General features: G+C 38.7%; 1 protein-coding gene and 2 long non-coding RNA genes across 4 annotated transcripts in view; 2 read left to right on the top strand and 1 right to left on the bottom strand.

The window, feature by feature from the left end:
- Positions 1-23,893, top strand: part of LOC101884827 (uncharacterized) — a 100,613-nt gene that overhangs the window by 70,708 nt on the left and 6,012 nt on the right. The window lies entirely within an intron of this gene.
- Positions 6,753-13,894, top strand: LOC147835327 (uncharacterized). The gene is made up of 3 exons (XR_015499607.1): positions 6,753-7,899; positions 9,100-10,348; positions 10,401-13,894. It is a non-coding gene; the product is annotated as an uncharacterized LOC147835327 (long non-coding RNA).
- Positions 23,636-23,893, bottom strand: part of ramp1 (receptor activity modifying protein 1) — a 51,133-nt gene continuing 50,875 nt past the window's right edge. The window contains exon 4 of the transcript XR_015498807.1: positions 23,636-23,860. The gene's annotated coding sequence lies outside the window, so the exon portion shown is untranslated. The remainder of the gene's footprint in view (positions 23,861-23,893) is intronic.

Raw genomic sequence — 23,893 nt, forward strand, 5'->3', positions numbered from 1 at the left:
GAGGAAATAATCATTTTGACAAAATCTGAACACGTGTTCACAAGAGACCCATTTGAATACATTTTAAAACTAGGTAAAAACAATGCCTGGAGAACAACCTCTGAGCTGCGTAATCATCCTCTCAAGCCCAGTTCAGTCAAAACTCATTTTCTGCAACTGAATTACAGTTGTCACTCACCATCTGTGATTCCACTCATTGACTTGGACAGGGCTAATGTTTTTGTGTATATTACAGTGGTGAATAAATCTGTTTTGGTATTAAAGAGTCTGTTAAAACAACATGAAATTAAATGAAAAATTACTGACCACTTACTATCCCTTAAATTATTCCAAGTGTTTGTTTTTACTCTTTTCATATATATTGTTTTTAGGTTTGTATTATTTTAAAGAACATAATAATTGGTAGTAGCATTTAGTAGGAAAAATACAATTGAAATCAATGGCTACCTGTTTCTAGAACACTCTTCATTTGTGTTCAACACTCAAGTAAGAACAAGCGAGTCAATAATCACAAAATGTACATTTTTGTGTGAACTGATCTTCTCAGAGAATTCTCTGAGTTTGTCGATAAACAGCAGGTGATTTGCAATAGGATAACTTCAGAGGTTATGTGAAAATTTTTTTTTAGAATTTCTCTAATGACCCTCTGGAAAACTTCCATCTGGGATAGTGATTTAGTCTCTGTTCTTATGGTCCTGTCAACAGACTGATAGTTATCTTTCTCGGAGAGTGAGGTTAGGCCAATGAAGATATGCAACAATAAAACATGCCACTGCTTTCCATTTCATTACCCTGTCCCAGACCTGTCACTAAAATATGAAGGGATTTTAATAAGATTATTTTTAAATTTAATTTGATATTCAATATAACTTTTCCATGTGAGATCAGCAGCACAGGCAGGAAATATAGAAAACTAGAAAAGAGCCTTTAGAAAAATATACATAACCCATTTATCTACAATGTAAAACATATATATTAATTAACAGTGTCCATATTTTGTGATTTACATGTGTCTTCTAGTTATTTATGGTTATGAATTGCATTGTGAGTTGTTGATTTCTTTTCACAAAGCGAATTTTATTGACATTTTAGTAGTTTGAAACAATATATCTTATAAGAAATAATATAAACACTACCTGACAAAAGTCTTGTTGTGAATCCCAGTTGTAAGAGCAACAAATAATAACTTGACTTCTAGTTGATCATTTGGTAAAATTACCAGAAAGTTGATTTTTGTCCAATGAAATGTCTGTTGAACTGCATCCCAATCATCATAAATACTGCAGAAGACCTATTGAAATCCGCATGAACCCAAGATTCTCGCAGAAATCAGTTAGTCAGGGTGCTCCAGGGTTGGCCAGCCCAGTCACTAGACATGAACCTTATTGAGCATGCCATGGGTATGATGGAGGAGGAGACATTGAAGATGAATCCAAAGAATCTTGATGAACTCTTGGAGTCTAGCAAGAACGCTTTCCTTGCCATTCCAGATGACTTTATTATTAAGTTATTTGAGTCATTGCAGAGACGTATGGATGCAGTCGCCCAAGTTCATGGGCATCATGCACAATATTACTTCTTTTTTCACTGCACCATAACTTTATATTCTATACTGTAGATTACTTCTGTTAAGTGACAAGACATTTGTTTTAGCAAAGTTAGACCTTATTGTCTTAATTAAATAATTAAAAACCAAGGCATGATCATATTTTATTTTGGTAAAATAAGCTAAATCTAGAGGCCTTTGCCTTTCATAAAAGCCACTTCTGATACCAAATGATCAACTAGATGTCAAGTTATTATTTTGTTGTTTCTAAAACTTATATAGACGACAAGACTTTTGTCAGGTAGTGTATAAACGTATTTCTAATACATTAAATATTTAATATATTACTATTTTTTCCAAATTATTTTGTACATCATCAAAGTTTATCAAAGTTTCATAGTGCACATAAAAGCATAAACAAATAAAAAACATGAATCACAAAATACAGACAACTGCTTATTTACATATATATAAATATATTTTACACTGTATAGTTTCATGGCTACATAATAGGCTTTGAAAGAGCTCTTCTGTAAGTACAATAAATATAACTGTTGTACATTAGTACACAGTGCTACATTGCTACATAAAAAGCTATTCATGTGCAGAAGTAAAGACACAATGATAACAAAACTAACATAATTGATTTGAGTGGGATAAAATTGTAGTTTGAGCATCCCAAACACTCAACTAACACTCAACAAACGTGAAGATCTTTTTGTGCATAGTTTGGTGTTCAATAGAAACAGCAGCAACAAAAGTACCACCATTGTTTGGTTTGGCTCATGCTTTAGAGAATATTTGTCTGTTTTCAAAAGAGGAATTATTCAGACGTCCTTGTTTTTTCTCCACATGCATTGACTCGATGAAGAGCCTTTGAGTCTGTGTACTTAGCTTTAAATCATGAAAGCCACCCACATTCAGAGCACTCGGTAGCATGAGCTCATTCTACATCGGTGAACAAACCCACACGCGTACTTTACACGTGGGAGGCATTGTCAAGCAATTTGACTTCAATGCAAACAAACACCTTTTTGTGTAGCCAAGTTAAACACTGAAAATGGAGCAGAAAATTGAGACTCAGCCGAGCTCAGAATTAATGCAAGTTAAACAATCCAGAGAAAGTGAAAAAACTCCAGGAGGGCTTAGTTCAATTGACAACATGAAAACACCAAATATTTGACTTGATAGCTGTAATAATCACGAGTCAATGTATCTGTGATTGTGTCAATTCAAATAATTAATTTTATGTTAAAATTATTAATTTAATTGAAGGGTTAGTTCACACAAACGTGAGTCTGTCATCATCAGACTCATCATGTCCTTCATTGTTCTAAACTTGTTTAAGTTTCTTTCTTACAAAGATATTCTGTAGAATGAAAAACGTCACCCACTTCCATAGTATTTTTTAATCCTACTATGAATGTCAAACGCTGTTTATGCTAAACATTTTTAAGAATATCTTGCTTTGTGTTCGACAGAAAAAAAGAAATTCAGATAATGCTTTAAAATAATTTCCATTTGTTGATGTTAATGTATTTATTTACTAACATGAACAAACTATTAGTAATGCATTTATTACAGTATTTATTCAACTTTGTTAATGTTAGTTAACGTTACGTTACTGATAACTCAAGGTAATAAGCATAACTTTGTATTTTAATAATGCATTAAAGGGTTACGGAACACCAAAACACATTTTTTTAGAGGTTGACAGTCATATGTATGTCCCACAATGCTAAAAAAAACCTTAAAGGACACAAAATATTTAGCTAACAAGTGAAAATTGGTTGTTTTTGCATTGTTTAGAGCAAATTCGTTCTTCTGGTTTGAAAAGAAATTTTGAAGCAACATCAAGATGATGAGGTCATTGGGTAAATTCCAGCGTGGAGATTGGCTCTTTGTACCAGTCGGTGCAAACTGACTTCATTGAGTTTTCAGCATGCCTGTTTATTAATTCTTGAGAAAGACTTGGTTTGAACCAATCAGCGTGCCCTATTGTGAACAAGGTGCAACTTCAATTTTATGCATGATATAGCTTTGAAGACTCCTTTTGTGTTCAGAGAGATACCACAATGTCTTGCCAACCGTAATTCAAACAAGTAGAAGAGGAGGAATTGTTCGGAGACATGGGTCATCAGTGTTGCATTTATAAATGTGCCGCAACTAAGGTTTTGTTTTCATTTCCCCGCGATGAAAGCACAGGTTGCGTGTGGGCCCAGGCAGTAGTACTACAGTGGTCTGCTAACATGTGATTGAACTATAATTAAAAATGTATTACAAGATTGTTCATACTTATTGTAGTTAGTGTTAGTACATTACAATGTTAGTTAGTACAATGTTTGTTAATACATTAACTAATATGTCCTAATGGTACTAAAATGTCACTAAAATTCATAACAGTTTAGAACCACTCCAGTGTGAGTAAATGCTAAAGAAAATGTAATTTTTTGGGTGCACCCTGCAGGCACAGAATGTCAACATGATGTCATATTGACATTGTACCCCAACGTCATGGGGATGTTGGATTTTGTTTGGAAATGAAAAGAGGCCGACATCAATGTTCAACCTAAAAACAACCTAAAATCAACCAAATATTAACATCTAATCATGTTACATCTTGACGTTGTGTGGACAATACCACTATGACATATCAGATGTTGGATTTTTTTACTTTACAACACAACCTAACATCAACTAAATATCAACATAATTTGACATTGTTATTGGACGTCAAAATAACATTGTCCGTAGGCATTGAATTTTGGTCAACTAACATCATGACCTATATCTAACCTAATATTAACGTCTTATGATGTGTCACGTTAACACAAATTCCACACACCCAAAAATTGTAAGTTATCTTACAATTCATACTAAAAAACGCCCCATGAGTTTTTGTCTTATTTTTGTATCATGATATAGTAAAGCGATATCATGCAAATGCAATATTGAATTTGTATAACACTTCAGTAAATAAGAAGTTAAAATCCTGTTATATTTTAGACACAGCATAATCTCCACACTGTAATTAATTTGATTTAAAAATGTAATCGCTTGATGCTCCCATTTATTTCTTCACCAAGCAGAATGTATCCTATTCAGCCCTATACTATACACCAAAGATAATCTACCATGAGCTTTGTGGTTTTATTTGATATGCAAATACCTTTTAAATACATTTTAGATGCCGTCCATGATCCATTTGACTATTCAAAATAAAAGCAGCCTGTTGAGATCAAATATAAAGAAAAGTCAGCTTGAAAGCAGAAGGGAGGGCATTTCTGTTATGCAGATGTGATACAGTAGGGAATGTAGGGATTATGTACTATGGGTGTGATGGATGAACATTGATTTCTGTGTGGTTATTCACACCCAAAACACAGCCTTACGCTGGGTTTATCTGCATTTCCCAGCAAAGCATTCAGTGCTTTATCAGAGCTGTTTCACATTTGGCGTTCACAACCAGGAAATTTGATTTCAGATGCTTCAAACATGTCAAAGTGAATGGCTGACTGTGATCTCTTTGAAAACCATTATCTCCTGTCTTTACCTGTCTTTCTCTTCAATCATCAGGGCTGATCTACTGGTCATACATTATTAGATGCGGATCTGATTCACCAGTTAGAGCAGAAGCTATTTTCTTTCTTTAATATCTTACTGATCTGAAAGCTTTTGTTATGGAGGATGTTGTCAATATGAGTTACATAATAAATCTGTTGCTATCAAAGCATGCCATCCTACACAAATGCTTTACTCTTGTAAATATATTCAATTCAGGACATGATCAAATCCTTGAGTTTCCTCAAGTCTTTCATAGAATCTGAATAACATAACAGCAGCTCTTTAATTCTGAATGCAACTGATGCAATAAACGGATCTGAGGAAGTTCTTTAATGTGGTCCGGCAGTCATTACTAACAGTTTTTTGATATTGTCACATACTCTTATTCACAGTCTAATGAGGACAAACCTGGATACTAAGCCTGTCTCTGAAAATAATTTACTTCCACCTTGCAAATGGAAAGGTTCTCTACTCGTCATTTCATTATTGAAATGGCTTTACAGGGTGACACTGGCATAGGATATAGCTACTAATTCAAAATGAGTGAATACCCTGCTGTCAGACAGCGTTTTAGATAAGAACATTTGAGAATAAATGGAAATATCCTTATAAAAGATTGTGCTGATAAAAGCGGCTAATGAGTGCTGTAGATTTAAAAGATCTGTGACTGCAGCTTGAATGTGATCAGAATCATTTGAAGAAAATGGAAATGTGTTGCTGTAATACACTTGATACCTTTTTGTGTGTAAATGGGATAGAGGATACAACTGCTGGCATTGTATTTTGTATTTGGCAACATTTGAAAAACATGCTCGGCAAAGTGGCCTTTGGCATAATCAAAACCTGATGGCTCTGTCAACAGTGGTTTAGTTGGTCACTTAACAAAATGGGCTCTATGGACTCGCATAGCGGTCTAGGTAAAGTCTGAAGCGCATGGCGCAAAAGCATTAAGGGTGTGTCTGAATGCATTTTTGCTATTTTAAGGTTGATTAAAAATGGTTTGCACCGTGGCACATGGTCTAACAAGGTTGAGCTAATTTTCTTAACGAGTTATGGATGTGTTTTAAGCTTTATGTTCATTAAACCAATCCGTCTCATCTCCCATTTTCTTTAAGAGTCATTTGTGTCGCGCCATGGCGCATTTGCTGTTTACATGGCGGATTTGTAGGTGGAAAAACTGAATGGTTCACTAGAGAGAAAACAGTTAAACAGATTTTCTGCAGTGCCAGGATAAAGAATGAGCCACCTTCATTCCGCCTTTTTTACTTTATCTTTACTTTACTTTGACTCTATACTTTCGTGGATAAGGAAATGGTGTTGTACGCACTCTGCTGAGGACATCCATTAGCCTACCTATTTAATTTAGTTTGTTGAGCGCAATGAGCAAGCAAATAAAAAAAAATAATAATAATGAAGTTAAATCCAAACACACGTCCTATTCTTATACCCCATATGGTGATGCATAAATCTCCAAATCCCGACAGGTGGACAAATCTAAACTTGTTGTTATTAAAACAAATATAAATATGCATAATAAATAATACTGATAATAATAAAAACAACATTATAATACAAAAATTGTCATGAATAAACTGAATTTATTCAGTTTATGAGACTTTCAGTTTCTCAAAATAGCAATGGGCCAACAATGCTCCTTAACACACCTCCTTTATAGACTGAAACACCCATGAGTCAACAAAGTTTTGCTATTTAAACAACGTGGTGTAAAACGGGAAAATTAAAGTTGCGCTGATCTGAAAATAGCAACAAAACACGCCAAACAAGTCTTGCGCCTTATTGCTCCGGGTGTATGATAAGGGCCAATCAGTCTTTGTCATTGTAATATATTATTTTATTTTTTTGAGATGGCAGAACCATAGATTTTAATAATAATAATAAAAAAAACAAAAAAAAAACTTGTGGTTCGACCTTTGACCTTTGAAAACTTGACTACTAGTAGTACAAAGGTCAATTTCTGCATTAGTGTCTTCAGGGATTAGATCATTGTAAATGAATGAGCTTTTTCCAAATATAGAGGTTTCAGTGGTTACAGTAATCATCACTGAGATGATATAAGATCCAACCATCACTTATTTCATCACACTGCCTTCTCACACAGGGCTTTTCTTTTTTTTCTTTTTTTGTATGTAAACCCTTCGCTAGAGATGTAGTGTTGACGACACTAGAGAATTCATACGTATATGTGTGTGTGTGTGTGTGTGCACGTTTGTTTTTTTCTTTTTCTTTTGTAATCAAGCAATCATGTTTAATTTTTCAATCCACTGACCATAACTGCAGTGAAACTAAGAAATAACTTGTTTTAAACAGGGCAAACAATAATATAATTTTGGGATGCACAGATATTGGTATCACTGTTGTTCCAAATACTGTGTTCCGGTACACAAACACATTAAAAGATGATGCTGAAATCCAGTACCACAAAGTGTGTGTAAAAAACAGAATGGAGATATCAGGAGGCGAAGGCTGTCAGCAAATTCATTTAATCATTAGAACACAGGACTGAGCTGATAGTGTAAGTGACCGCTCCAGAAACATCTGCTTATCACCGACTGGAAATGTGAAATACTAACACATTTGCTGAGGAAACAGTCTTGTATTGATGATTTTTCATTGACATGAGCATGTTTACTTAACTTTAAAGTTAGAACATTTGAATTTGCTCTTGGTAAAGTGAAGTCATAATGTTTAAGTTTAGAAATTATGCACTTTGATATGTTTATTTACATGGATAACATACACTACCTGACAAAAGTCTTGTTGCTTAAAGGGTCACGAAACACCAAAACACATTTTTTGAGCTGTTGACAGTCGTATATGTGTCCCACACTGCTAAAAACACTATTAGGACACCTATATTTCACTAAAAAGTGTAAATTGGTTGTTTTTGCGTTATTTCAAGCAAATTCGTACTTCCTGTTTGAAACGAATTTTTGAAGCTGCGTCACGGTCATGACATAATAGCGTTGTATTCCAGCGTGCAGACTGGGCGTCTGTGCCAGAGTGTGCCTTATTACGTCTTACAGTGTGATGCATTAATGCATGAGTAAGGCTTGGTTCAAACCAATCAGCGCGCTCTATTGTGCAACTTCATTAATATTCATTAGTGTCACCGTCTTTACACCACAGAGACGCCACGTTGTGTTGGCAAAACAAGCGTGAAGTGTTGCTTTTACAGTTTGCTGCCATTAAGTTTCGTTTTCATTTTCTCTCTGTGAGAGCTCATCTGGATCACGTGTGGATTACAGTGTACGCGACGCTCGACAACAATAATTTACGTGTCTAAGGGGGATTATTGTTTACCTGAGAGCTGTTCTCATCTGCAAACGCTGAAATCCGGATTCCGGATGTAGTCTTCTCTTCATAAAGACGCGGCTCTAGTTGCTGGTGATTGTCCTGTCTCTACAGATTTGGTAAGTGAGCGACCAGTGCTCTTTGTATATTCAGTTTGTTCGTATCAAATAAGTTAACTATTGCATTGAGTGCAAACATGTTAGCACCGCATTTTGTGACCGGAATAACACACGCGGCTTTCTGACGCTACCTGCTGTGTGCATCTAAGTTTCCGGGAAATGCTGAGGTTTTTTTTCTGTCATTCGCCGTGCGGTATCAAACATTGCATGAAAAATACACGCTTAGAGCAGTTCCTCGAATCAAATATCTCGTTTGTTGCGAGGGGCATGAATGAATTCCCTGAATGAAAGAGCCGAACTGCAGTTAAAGTCCGACATTTAATAATTTGGCAAATAATTCGACTACAGATGTCCATGTAGGTTAAACACCATCCCTTTCTCCTGTGTATTTTGACTGAAACTCGCGCGTGCCCAAATAGACACTCCCACACCCTCCCACTTTAGTTTCTCCGACACTCCCCCCTAAACAGAGCTGGACACCCCCACTTTTCTGACTTTTTCCAAAGAAGAGGTGTGAAAACACCCTGCTGAAACGAGGGGGTTTCATGGCCCTTTAAGTTTACGATCAACAAATAATAACTCGACTTCTGGTTGATCATTTGGTATCAGAAGTGGCTAATATGTAAGGCAAAGGCTTTACATTACACTTATTTTAAAAACAAATAGAATATGATCATGGCTTGGTTTTTAATTATTTATTTAGGACAATAAGCTCTGAATTTGTTGTTGATGTTGTCATCCTCTCTGCAGATCTGTCGCAAGCCCCCATACTGAATGTAACTCCAAATTACGATTTTTCCTTTACCAAACTTGACATTTCTGAGATAATCTTGGGTCCATGCATGTTTCAATAGGTCTTCTGCAGTATATATGATGATTGGGATGCAGTTCAACAGATGATTCATTGGAAAAATCTACCTTCTGCCACTTTTCCAAATGATCAACTAGGTTATTATGTATTGCTCTTACTATCGGGATCAGACAAGACTTTTGTCAGGTAGTGTAGTATTGTGCAATCACAAATCAATTCTTTTTAATCAGTTTGCAAAACTGTAGGCACATTTTTCCAAGAAGTCTACATTGCTTTATAGTTACATTATTGAATTGACTCTTGTAACCTTTTTTGATTAATAATTACTATTTATGTCAATATAAATGCCCTCAGCCACACTCCTTAATGTTTTGTAAACCCATAAAGATTCCCCTTGGCCGTGCTCAGCCTCCTATCAATTTCCTCCTTTTTGCAATTGTAAACGCTCTGGGTCTGACACCAAACTAAAGAGATCTGGGCAACATCAGGAAGCAGATTTTTAGACTGCCAGGCCAGTTTTGAGATCCAACAAGCTTTTTATAACAATTACAGCAGCAGCAATTACACAAGCTAGTGGAGCTGGAACAACTGCACATGCTGGCACCAGACTTCCAGAAATCTGCTTTCTTGCGCATGGCTTGAGGATACACACGGCAATTACAGAGCCACAAAGTAATCTTTTTTATTTTGTCATCATTTTGACAGTGGAGTCATAGCCACAGTGAAAGACACATGATCAGTTTGAGTTTATCTAGGCTCTGTTTCCATCTGGTACTAAAGCATTCTCAGTGATTTAATCATAAGCGGTCAGCTGAGATGCATTACTTGTTTTACTTGCTTTTGACATACAGTCATAGATTTCGTCCATCAGACACTTTAAGAAATAGTTTCTCCTAACTGCCCTCCTATTGACTATTTTTTGGTTTAGATACAGGCCAGAAACATCTAATATCGGCTGTTTATAATTTAATAAGTACATTAAATGTAAATCCTATGGTTTTTCTCAAAGAATTGTGGGAAAATGACCTTGGTGTTGGTATTGCGGAAGAACAATGGGAAGATATTTTAAAGATAGTCCACTCCTCCTTTATATACACCACATGGTGCTTGTTAAATCAATGCCAAATTAGCATATTTTTTCCTAATAAAAGGGATGCCTGTAAGCAGTCTCCTGCTAACCCTCGTCATATGTTCTGGTGTTGCCCTCAATTGACAAATTTCTGGTCCAGTGTTTTTGATATACTTAATAAAGCTTTTGACATACAGTATGCCCTTTGACAGGCCCTTTTTGGTATTTCATAGATTTAAATTTTCTGCTAACATTTAAGCGCCATTGAACGAGTTCTTAAACACAGATCATTTGCCATATTCACCAGTGCATCAACAGAAATGACTATGATTGGTCGTGAAGGTCATCAGTTCACTGCACTTCACCGCTATTTTACAGAGTGCAAACACCGACAAGCAATCGACTGATCTTCGTGGCATTATATAATGCTCCAGACTCCTGGTATTTGTGTTTGGACTCGGTGAAGAGTGGTGAACTGATGACCTTCATGGCCAGTCACAGTCATTTCTGTTAATGCACTGGTGAATATGGCAAATCAGTGCTGTTTAAGAACACGTTCAGTGGTGCTTAAATGTTTTTTAAATTTCAGCAACGGGACAACACTATTACAGACAACACGAGGGTGTGCTACATAGGACTGCATTGTTTTAGTGCTCACCGGGTTACATAAACTGAAGCAGGGAAGCGTCCCCGTGGTGTTTACCTGGTGCCATGAACTGAAGTCTAAGAGGACAATTAAGCATATTACTCTTAAAGAAATTGTGATTTTGTTTGATGCTTAATATGCTTCAAACTGTTTCATTTAAACTGAACTGAATGAAATTAAAGTGATGTTTACACCACATCTGGGCTTTGAAATCACAGCAACCGCTGGACGATTTTAGTCCACAGCGTGTTGTTGTAATGTGTGCTGATCCTATATTTCCGGGTTTTTTCCCACCACAGCCTTGCTGTCGTGTTTTAAAACGGTGGCCACATGAAATCAGCATATATTCCTACAAAGAGCTGTAAAACTTAAATCATTTGACATTGTGGGGCCATTTTGCCAGATTTATTATTTTTAATGTTTTATTTTATTTAACCACTGCATGTGTTTGGTCAGCAGTAAGAGAGTACTTTTTGTGGCTTTTTGAACACATTCAGCCCCATGTCTACACTAAGAAAGCAATACAAATCAATAGGCACAGCTTCTGGAAGCTGACAAAAGTGGACAGGCTCAAAGATTATACAGATTTATGATGAAAAGGTCAAAAATTGACCTACATTCTTCCAAACTGTGTGTGTGATTGTGGCAGGATTATTGGATTGTCTTAAAGGGATAGTTCATCCAAAAATCAAAATGATGTCATCGTTTATTCATCCTCAACTTCCTCTAAACCAGATTAAGTGTCTTTCTTCTGTTGGATGCAAAGGAAGTTACTGAATGTTGGTAAAGAAAATAAGATAAAGATAAGAAACAGCCACTGACTAATTGACAGTACTTTTTTAGTTCCTACTATGGATGTCAGTGGCTGCTTTCATCCAACATTCTTCAAAATATCTTATTTTGTTTTCAACAGAGGGAAAAAGCAAACATTTAAAATCACTTGAGTGTGAGAAAATGCTGGAGAGTTTTTAGGGGGAACTATCCCTTTTACAATGACACATGGGTCAAATCTCTAAATTGATAGAAAATCAGCTGCGAATGAAACATTTAAGCTTAAATGCGATGAAAGAGTGAATTAGCTTTCTAAAGTGGCTGGAAAGTGTCTAATTAAGCTTTAGTTGAATTGTCCTTCACAGATTTCCTGTGCCCTCTGATAACGGCTCCTCTAATTGGTGCATTACTTACAGTAACTCTTTGACTGTAACTGAAAATAACTCTTTTGTAATGGCCATTAGCTCCGCTGCGGCTCAAGAGATGGATGACGGCTTTGTCTCATTAGTGAGGAGTCTGTGAATATTCCTTGTGTTGGTCCGTTTACCCTTTCATCTAACGCAGAGGACTGTCCTTTAAAACATGGCTTCAAATTTGTGTATTTGGAATGATTCTTCTCCTCCTCCACCATAAATGTGATTTTAGCTTTAACCCTAATCAAACACATCTGAACAAGCTAATCAAGGTCTTACTTGGTATACTCGAAACATCCAGACAGGTTTGTTGAGGCAAGTTGGAGCAAAACCTTGCAGGGATACCGACCGTGATTGGTGACCCTTGGCTTATGCAATAGTCTGCACTTCATAAGCAATCAATAGAATATATGAGGCCTCATTTGAAGTATGTTATTGATTCCACATACAGCCTTTATAAGAAATTAATGTTACTCAAGAGACCAGCTCATTGTTTACTCTGGAAACAAATAATGGTTGTTTAAATGCTATGACAATTGGTAATGTCAGTTTTTTGTAAAATAATTGACTGTGATTGTCACTAGATGAATATATACAGTATGCTTGTGAATATTCAGGCATCTGTAGTCTGAAGAATTTAAATCTTACCAGTAGAACTTTCCAATTTCTGGGTTAAAATCGGATTTAAGGATTTGCACTTTTTCACAGAAACACTGCCTGCGGCGCACAAAACAATTTGCATTAATAACCAAAGAGCATCCATTATCTGTCAGGAAAAATATATGGATTGCTTATAAAGGACCAAGTTAAGTTCCATTTATGTAAAATATATTTTTGACGAATTGTTTAACATTACAATGACACGTTTTCAGTTTTCTTCAGTGTGTTATGTAGCTGTTTGTGTAACGTTGCAAATCTCAAATATGCTCACAAATTATTTTTATAAATTTTTTAGTTTAAAACGAAAAACCTCCTGAAAACACTTGTCACTATGTGGAAATATCTGCGTAATTCTGCAAAAATATCTATGCAAAAAAAAGGCATGTTGTCAGATACTGCATTCAGATACTGTTCTTCAAAACTACAAAAAAAAAAAAAACACTTTATACGGCCTTGCGAAACTGAGGGTCAAATTGTTCTGTAATCCTGCTTCATACAGAGATCCTTTTCACATTTTTGGGTTTCTCAGTAGTGGAAGTCATCATAGTTGGGAAAACTTAGAGTGCAGTGAATAAGAGAATACAACACATTTTTTTAACAATCTTTTTTGCTCAAAAAATAAAATAAAAAGTTTACAATGATGTTATAAACACTTCCAGGAAAAGGAAAAAAATCTTAAGACTTATGAAGGCAGAAAATAAATGTCAAATTTACTGTCCTGTCCCATTGAAGCTGCATTAGAAACGTCTCTCTCAAGCGGTAATTAGTTTTTGGTAATTTGAAGAAAAGATGATATAATGCATTCATAAATACATATAAATGTTAATATGTTTTTTAAAAATCTAAATATTAAAAACTTTCAAGGATTTGATGCTAATGACTGTTAAATGTGTCATAACAGGCTTGTAAAAAGGGTCCACTGCAGTCAAATTGTTTTTATATTGGAAATTCTTTGGGCATTCTTTGTTTTCCTTAACAGTCATATTGAAACAGTGATTGTGTTAAATTGTCATTTTATGAAGTATTTAATTTTGATTGTGCTAGTATCATTTTAAATGTAGTCACAATATTACATGCTGTATTTTTTTCGCTTATAAATGTAAAACTTGAAAAAGTAAATGTTAACAGTCCAAAACCATCCCAAAGTTGTTTTATTTCATTTAGTTTAGTTTATATGCTGTTCTAATGAGAATATACATATTTTTAAATACATTATGACAATTATGTATTTTGAAATGGTTTTGTACTTTTGAGTCACTCCCCTTACTATTAGAAATTTGAATTCATCTTCTACATTGGGCGGGAGCTTAAAGATACAAACATTCTGAAGAGAATTTAAATGTACAAACAATAAAATGCTTTGCTTTTGCACAAACCTACAAAGTAGAAAATTGGAAATGTGATAAATGATCTGTGGAGTATTGTGAGCCTGAAACTGACAGACACATTCTGGGGAAACTAGAAACTTACTTTAGATTCTTCTTTTGTCAGACTGCATTATTTCAGTTAGTACATGTTTACAGGTCAACAATCCTGCTAAATTAAGTAAAAACTGCACATTTGCAGTCTTATAGTTTGTGATTGTTGTTCTGGTTGCTTGTACTGTGTATATATATATAGACTAAACACATCATATGTATGTACAGTATATAATGACACCTTTTTCTTAAAGAGAGAATAAAATATCATCAAATACTTAACTATAGCTGAAGTCAGAATTATTAGCTCCCCGTTTATTTTTTTCCCAATTTCTGTTTATAAGAGAGCAGATTTTTTCAACACATTTCTAAACATAATAGTTTTAATAACTCATATCTAATAAATGATTTATTTTATATTTGCTATGATGACAGATGATTTCATACTTCTATACAGCTTAAAGTGGAATTTAAAGGCTTAACCAGGGTAACAAGGTTAACTAGGCAGATTAGAGTAATTAGGCAAGTTATTGTATAATGATGGTTTGTTCTGTAGACTATCAAAAAAAATATATAGCTTATGGTGGATAATCATTTTGACCTTAAAATGTAAAAAATAAAAAATAAAACCTTAAAAAAATAAAAACTGCTTTTATTTTAGCCAAAATAAAACAAAATAGATTTCTCCAGAAGAAAAAATATTATCAGACATACTGTGTAAATTTACTTGCTCTGTTAAACGTCATTTGGAAAATAATTGAAAAAATAAATTCAAATTTAGGCTAATAATGCTGTCTTCAACCGTATATAGACTAAACATATCATGAAAAAACACCTTTTTCTTAAAGAGAGAATACAACATTATCAAAAACTGAACTATAACTTTCAAAAACATCCAGTCTCCAAAACTTTGATATTCATATAAAAAAAAGTGTGATTCAATGTAAAAAAAAAAATACCTACAAAATATAAAAATCTGTCATGTCTAACCTGAGTAATGAGACCTGACTGTATTGATTTTCTTCATATATTTTTCTGCCAACTCATCAGTTTCATGATCCAGATTGCATTGTACTTCTGAGAGCTTTATTAAAATGATGCCGAATTCTTGTTTCCTTTGTGCTTTAGGTTGACAAGCACAGCACTTTAAAGTTTGTGTTAAAAATAGTGACACATCATTGCGTTTCTTGAGCAGGCAGATATTTACAATAATTTCTTATTCATCTCCCTGCTTAAAAAATAAATTAAGCTCAGGGTGAAAAGAGAATAAAACATGAATCCACAAACATCCTTCCAGCAACAACACAGAAAAACATCAACATCATGTGACACCAACATTCACTAACTGGGGATATATAAGCGGAGCGATCTGACCTGCAGGTGTTTACCAGTTAAACTTCTGCTGACTCCTGACCACATGCCTTCTCGTGTGTCCGTTTGTTTTTCTGACAGCATATGATGTGCTCCAAAGCAAAGTAATGAGGGGAAATGTCCTGAATGAAAGAGCCGAGGCAAACGGCTTTATTAGAACTACAGCAGATATCAGAGGCTTTAAAACGGAGCTGATATTAGAGAGTCTGCTGTGCCGATGTCCGGTTCACCACATGCTTTTAAAGAGCTCACAGTGGAGACAGAGCTCCAGAGACACACAGACATAGCTGAAAAAAAGCAATTACCCAAACCATGTGAATGAAAACATCCATTTAGTACTAATAAATGAATTATTGCATATAAATGCAGCAAACTTCTTAGCCGGTGGGATGTTTTGAACAGAAAAAATAGTCTACCTCACCTCCCTCCTCCACACCCATCTTGGAGCAATTTAGAAAAAAAAAAAATCTCCCAGATGGCCGTGGAGAAGGGAGGAGCGGGTGTGGCCAGCAGAGCATGGAAAAACAGGGAAGAGAACAACTGTCGTCAGTTAGCTCACAAAATGACACACAAACTGTGAGGAGACCCATGATTTTATAGTTTACAACGTTAAAATGCAAAGAAATAAGTAAGTAATTTAATGTCCTGCTATTTATTATCCCAATGCAAACGGAAATCGTTACTTTTTGATTCAGTGGCTAATTTGTATGAATTGGTACGATCTAATACGTACAATTTAGTACGATTTGCTCCTCCCCCAATGACGGTTAGGGTTAGGGGTGGGGTTGGGTGCTACGCCTCCTTTTTAAAATCGTAAATTTTCGTACAACTGAACTGAATTAGCCCCTAAACTGACAAAACATAAAATACTTACGTTTTCTCATGAGATCAGGCTGGTTATTTGTAACTTCATATGCACATAACCACAGTTTGTTATGTCATTATAAAGATAATCATATTTATATAAACACTATCATTTATGATTTATAGTTTATAACTTCTCTCCTCCTCAATCCCCGGGTCTGAAAGCAGACACAGCGGATAGCAGTGGAGAACGTCTCTTGCCCTGTCTATTCCAACCATTAGCCCTGCCTGTAATCCAGTAATACACAAACACGGCAGTGTGGATATAGGTGATTTGTCTGAATAGTAACAAACTCAACTGTTAAAAGTCCACCATTCTCCAATTCCCCTACAGCTCTCCAGAAATGCTTGCAAACCAACAGCTTTGCTGTATCGGCCCTGACAGCAAAAACATGCAACAAACTGTCAGAACCCGGGTTTGAACTTTGCCCTCTTTCTTTTCTGACAGCGTTTTCTATCTTTCCTTACTGACAACATTCTAATTTGTCTCCAAATTGCTGTGTAACTTTACTCAGCTGATCGTCTTTTACAATTAGTAGCCTCACATGTTACTGCCAGCTGCCTTTCATTTCTGCTAATTTCTGCTCCTATATCTGAGGGTGTTTCGCTTCTCCTTTTGTCAGAGTGTTGGATTTCTTACAGCCTTCTTGTCGGTCTGTTGTATTATCATTGTGTTCTCTGTCCAGTTCCCTGGATCCATCCCGGATTTGGTCTGCCCTACTGGAGAGCTGATCTTTTGCGTTGCCATTGCCCTTCTCCTGCATTACCAGGCCTGGACCAAAAACTAACTTTATTTTTTGATTGAAATTTAGCCCACTCCTGATTTTTCTTTTTCATGTGGTGCTACTAATTTTTGTTGGTATTTTTCCTGTACTGTTGAACATTGCCTGTGGTCCAGTTTTCAGTTTATTTTTTACTAAAGTTCAAGATCTGCTCTGGGATCTCAGCAAGCGCTGAGTCACTTTCTTTTTGCTTACTTTATTAAAAAACCCTATTGAATTGAACTCCTCTGCTTTTGGGTCCTTTATACAGACACACCTGACAGAACACTCTGACCAGTATGGACCCAGCGGAGGATTCGTCTGTATTGTCTGCAATGGAGTTTCAAGGTACCATGCTAGGCCGCCATGAGCAGGAGCTGACTTCAGCACGTCGTACAGTGGAAATGTTGGCCTCCCGGGTAGCTGAGCTCTCTGATCAGCTCCATAGTCTCCAGTTCCAGCAGGGGTTAGGGCCATCCACAACTACTCGCATCCCTCAACTGGAGCCCAGGGTTAACAACCCACCAGTCTACTCGGGTGAGCCTTCTAATTGTCGATCTTTCCTCACCCAGTGTGAAGTTGTGTTTTCTCTTCAACCTCAGACTTATGCTTCGGAGAGAACCAAAGTGGCTTTCATTATTTCTCTCCTGGCTGGTCGGGCCCGAGACTGGGGGGCAGCAGTCTGGGAGGCTGAAGATGTGTGTTGTCTTGACTTTCATCGGTTCAAGGAGGGGATGATCAAAACATTTGATAGGTCTGTGTTCGGAAAGGAAGCGTCTTGACTGCTGGCAGCTCTCCAACAGGGTAGACGCTCTGTGGCAGACTATGCCATTGAATTCCGCACACTTGCAGCAACCAGCGAGTGGAATCAAGCGGCATTGTCAGCTCGATTCTTGGATGGTTTGACAGACATAATCAAAGATGAAATTTATGCTCGTGATCCCCCAGAGCGTTTTGATGAACTAGTCTCCCTGGCCATTCGGCTGGATCATCGTTTTGACCTTAGGCGTCGTGTTTTAAAGGGCTCACGACCAGAAGCCACTGAGTTGCCTCCTGCTGCCCAATTGAAGTTTGGTCCAACTGAGCCTGAACCCATGCAGGTGGGCAGACTTCGCCTTACTGCAGAGGAGAAACAACGACGATTGTCTAAAGGGCTGTGTCTCTACTGTGGCGGGCAGGGTCATGTTGCTTCACTTTGCCCAGTAAAAGCCAGTGCTCGCCAGTAATCAGGAGAGTTCTGGCGAGCGGCACTTTCATCTCCTCATCCCTCTGCTCCTGCACCCTACTGCCTGTCATGGTGTCCATCAAGAATGTCCTCCATTCATGCTCTGCGCTTGTGGATTCAGGTGCCGAGGGCAACTTCATGGACTCGACATGGGCTCATCTTAAAGGGGTTCACATCCAGCCTCTAGTGGATCCCGTGTCTGTCTCCACACTGGATGGCCGTGAGCTAGCTGTCATCTCCCACATCACTGTGCCGGTGAGTCTGGTCACTTCTGGCAACCACCGGGAGGAATTGGTGTTTTACCTTTTTGAGTCACCAGCTACCCCCATAGTGTTGGGCCATCCATGGCTATCTTTACATAATCCACACATTAACTGGGCAGAGAACACTATTATAACTTGGAAATCTTCTTGTCATGCTAATTGTCTTGTGTCAGCACCTTTGCCTTCTTCTGTTTCTTCTGTTTCTGTTTTGCAGGAGGAGGATGTTGATCTCTCCCGGGTTCCAGGGGTTTACCACGATCTGCGCATGGTTTTCAGTCGATCCCGAGCTGCATCACTCCCCCCCCACCGGCCGTATGATTGTGCTATTAACCTCCTACCTGGTACCTCACCTCCTCGAGGGCGGCTCTTCTCTTTGTCAGCCCCAGAACGAGCGACCATGGAGAAGTATTTGTCTGATTCTCTGGCAGCCGGCATCATCCGCTCCTCCTCATCTCCGGCCGGAGCAGGGTTCTTCTTTGTGAAAAAGAAAGACGGCTCCTTGCGTCCCTGCATTGATTATCGAGGGCTCAATGACATAACCATTAAAAACAGGTACCCCCTTCCTCTAATGTCAACAGCCTTCGAAATCCTGCAGGGAGCAAGGGTTTTCACAAAGTTGGACCTGCGCAACGCGTACCATTTGGTCCGGATTAGGGAGGGCGATGAGTGGAAGACCGCCTTTAACACCCCCACTGGGCACTTTGAATATTTAGTTCTTCCCTTTGGGCTGTCCAATGCCCCAGCTGTCTTCCAGGCACTCGTCAATGATGTGCTGAGAGACATGATAAACAAATTTGTTTTTGTGTACCTGGATGACATTCTCATCTTTTCTCCCTCTCTCCAGGTGCACATCCAGCACGTCAGACGAGTGTTGCAGAGGCTGCTGGAGAATCAGTTATTTGTCAAAGCAGAGAAATGCCTTTTTCATGCCCAGTCAGTTCCGTTCTTGGGTTCCATAATTTCGGTGGAGGGCATTCGAATGGATCCAGAAAAGGTAAGAGCTGTCTCCGACTGGCCGGTTCCTGGCTCACGCAAAGCTCTACAACAATTCTTGGGCTTTGCGAATTTCTATAGGCGTTTCATTCGCAACTACAGCCAGGTAGCGGCCCCTCTGACAGCATTAACCTCCACCAAATCTCATTTTTGCTGGTCTATAGCTGCTCAGGCAGCTTTTAGAGAATTAAAGTCTCGATTTACAACTGCGCCAATCCTTGTCCTACCTGACCCAGCACGACAATTTGTGGTGGAGGTTGATGCATCAGAGGTGGGTGTCGGAGCAGTTCTTTCTCAGATATGCCCTAAAGACAATAAATTGCACCCTTGTGCTTACTATTCTCACCGTTTGTCTCCTGCAGAGCGGAACTACGACATCGGTAACCGGGAACTGCTGGCAGTGCGGCTGGCTTTGGGGGAGTGGCGTCATTGGCTGGAGGGGGCAGCTGAACCTTTTGTGGTATGGACCGACCACAGGAATCTGGAGTATATTCAGACAGCCAAGAGGCTGAACTCCCGACAGGCTCGCTGGGCATTGTTCTTTGGGCGCTTTAATTTTACTCTTTCTTACAGACCTGGTTCTAAGAATGGTAAACCAGATGCCTTGTTACGATGCTTTGGCACTCCGTATGGCAATCCCCACCCTGATACCATTTTGCCCAGGGGCCATGTGGTGGGGGCTGTTATCTGGGGTGTAGGGCCTTGTCAGGCGAGCCTTAGCCAAAGTCCAGGTGCCCAAGGGATGTCCGGTGGGTCTGTTGTATGTTCCTGTGTCGGCCCGAGCAGCTGTCCTTCGGTGGGGTCATTCCTCCAGGTTCGCTTGCCATCCAGGCATAAGGAGGTCGCTGGCTGCCGTTCGTCAGCGCTTTTGGTGGCCAGCTATGGTGGAGGACATCCGCCGGTTTGTGGGTGCATGCTCGGTCTGTGCTCAAAATAAATCCTCTAATTCTCGTCCCGTTGGTCTGCTTCATCCTCTCCCCATTCCCTCCCGCCCCTGGTCACATATTGCCATGGATTTTGTCACTGGTCTCCCTCCATCCGATGGCAATACTGTGATCCTCACTGTGGTGGACCGCTTTTCCAAGGCGGTCCACTTCATTCCCCTCCCCAAACTTCCATCTGCTAGGGAGATGGCCCGGGTGGTCGTGGACCATGTCTTCCGGATTCATGGTCTTCCGGAGGATGTGGTCTCTGACAGGGGGCCCCAGTTCATTTCCCACTTTTGGAGGGAGTTCTGCCGACAGATTGGTTCTACTGCTAGTCTGTCGTCAGGATTCCATCCACAGACCAACGGCCAGACTGAGCGTGCAAACCAGGATCTTGGGCGGATGCTCCGATGCCTGGCTTCCCATAACCCCTCTTCCTGGAGTCAGCAGTTGGTGTGGGCAGAATATGCTCACAACTCATTGCCGGTGTCGTCGACTGGGCTGTCTCCTTTCATGTGTTGTCTTGGTTACCAACCCCCTGTGTTTCCTTCCCAGGTGGCCGATGCTGCCGTTCCCTCGGTCCAAGCATTTATTCAACGCTGCCGCCGCACCTGGAAAAGGGCCAGGCAGGCACTGTTGCGGACCAGGGAACGCACCAAGAGAACTGCTGACCGCCACCGAGCTGATGCACCCAAATATGTCTGTGGTCAAAAGGTGTGGCTCTCCACTAAGGACCTGCCACTTCGGGTCCCTGCTCGTAAATTGGCACCCCGATTCATTGGACCATGCCTCATTACCAAGGTGATCAGTCCGGTGGCGGTGCGGCTTCGGCTACCCCGGAGTCTACGCCGTGTCCACCCTGTTTTCCATGTTTCTTGTGTCAAACCTGTCTTGCGTTCTCCCCACTCCCCCCTTTCTTCTACACCCTCTCCTCCTCCTCCCCTGATGGTTGAAGGCTCTCCAGCCTTCACCGTCAGAAAGATTCTTAATTCAAGGAGGCGAGGTAGAGGTTTTCAACATCTAGTAGATTGGGAGGGGTACGGCCCAGAAGAGAGATGTTGGGTCCCAGCTCGGGACATTCTGGACCATGCGCTCATTGAGGAATTCCACCATCGGCAGTTGCCTCAAATCTCGGGTACGCCGGGAGGCGTTCCTGGGGAGAGGGGTACTGTCAGAACCCGGGTTTGAACTTTGCCCTCTTTCTTTTCTGACAGCGTTTTCTATCTTTCCTTACTGACAACATTCTAATTTGTCTCCAAATTGCTGTGTAACTTTACTCAGCTGATCGTCTTTTACAATTAGTAGCCTCACATGTTACTGCCAGCTGCCTTTCATTTCTGCTAATTGCTGCTCCTATATCTGAGGGTGTTTCGCTTCTCCTTTTGTCAGAGTGTTGGATTTCTTACAGCCTTCTTGTCGGTCTGTTGTATTATCATTGTGTTCTCTGTCCAGTTCCCTGGATCCATCCCGGATTTGGTCTGCCCTACTGGAGAGCTGATCTTTTGCGTTGCCATTGCCCTTCTCCTGCATTACCAGGCCTGGACCAAAAACTAACTTTATTTTTTGATTGAAATTTAGCCCACTCCTGATTTTTCTTTTTCATGTGGTGCTACTAATTTTTGTTGGTATTTTTCCTGTACTGTTGAACATTGCCTGTGGTCCAGTTTTCAGTTTATTTTTTACTAAAGTTCAAGATCTGCTCTGGGATCTCAGCAAGCGCTGAGTCACTTTCTTTTTGCTTACTTTATTAAAAAACCCTATTGAATTGAACTCCTCTGCTTTTGGGTCCTTTATACAGACACACCTGACACAAACACTGTGGATCATCGAAGCAAACATATATGACTTGTGCTGTGCGTGGACGCAGTTTTACCTATTCATTGGGTTCTACAGCTTGCTAGGTGTGCCTTGCCTTTGGAAAGCATGTGCTCCCATAAATAATGAAGGCGCAGGCTCTTCTCATAGGATAAGAAAATTCAGCTATGAATAATAATGAGAAACCGACGCATCATCACTCCACTAGAAGATGCGTGCTACATCATGCCCGCCCCAAAAATAATTTTAAACCTGGAAGATGAAATTAGCGGACGAAAGCTCAAAATTATCCAGTTTTCCCCACAATTAAAGCTGACAGGTGCTAATGTTGTCTTAAATGATGCTCAACACACAGAAATATGTAAAATTTTAAAATGTACTCCAGGGTGTCTTAAACCTTTAACATGGCCTCTTGCCAAAAAAATAAAACACTCTCTTCAATTCTCTCAGCCACTGTCAGTTCAAAAGACTGCAGCTCTGATTCTGAACACTACAGTATATACACTACAAATAGATGTCAACAACTCTTTTTCCCAACTGGGAGTTCACAAGTTCAGCCAACTGAGCAAACACTTTTGACTTTGGAGCAAATGAAAACATTAAACATAATGCAAATTGCGCATTGTCCCTTAGCATATTAGGCATTCAATCGCAGTTATGTCTGATTTCAAAAACCCAGATGGTGCCAAACAATAGTCGTTTGCAGTCTTTGTATGGCGGAATTAAATTATCTTGAAAGCTCCAGAAGTAGGATTGAATTGTACAAGCCTAATTGAGATGACATTTATTATTCACTGAACATAAAACATGCAGTACCACACAAATACCCATGATGGCTTCAGCACATTTTAGTAATTCAGTACCTAATTGTAAGTATACACTGCCTTTACGAAATTGTTCTCATTTATTTAAATTAGGAGGATATTTACAAAATCATTACAGATACCTCGTTTTGCGCCCACTTTACACCACAGTTCTGACGTGCTCTACTCTCATTAGTAACTCAATAAACATTCATGAAAAAGTGACTTTTACCAAGTAATCCTCCTAAACATTCATCACATGAAAAAAGACCACACCGGTTCCACTTTTACCTTTAATTACAACTTTTATTGATTTCTTTTCATATTGGAAAGTATCAATTCCTCTGAGCTCTTTTAATTTAGTAGCAGTGCATTCTGGGCTTGGCTTCTCTGAAGAACACATGCGACTGAAAAAAAATCCATTATTTCACATTTTCTTACTGTAAAATAACAGATGTTAAATTACAGAAATTTACTGTAAAATAAAAGATGTTAAATTACAGAAATTTACTGTAAAACAAAAGATGTTAAATTACAGAAATT

This window comes from Danio rerio, chromosome 9 (assembly GCF_052040795.2).
Source record: "Danio rerio strain M-AB ecotype USA chromosome 9, GRCz13ab, whole genome shotgun sequence".
Classification (NCBI taxonomy): Eukaryota; Metazoa; Chordata; class Actinopteri; order Cypriniformes; family Danionidae; genus Danio; species Danio rerio.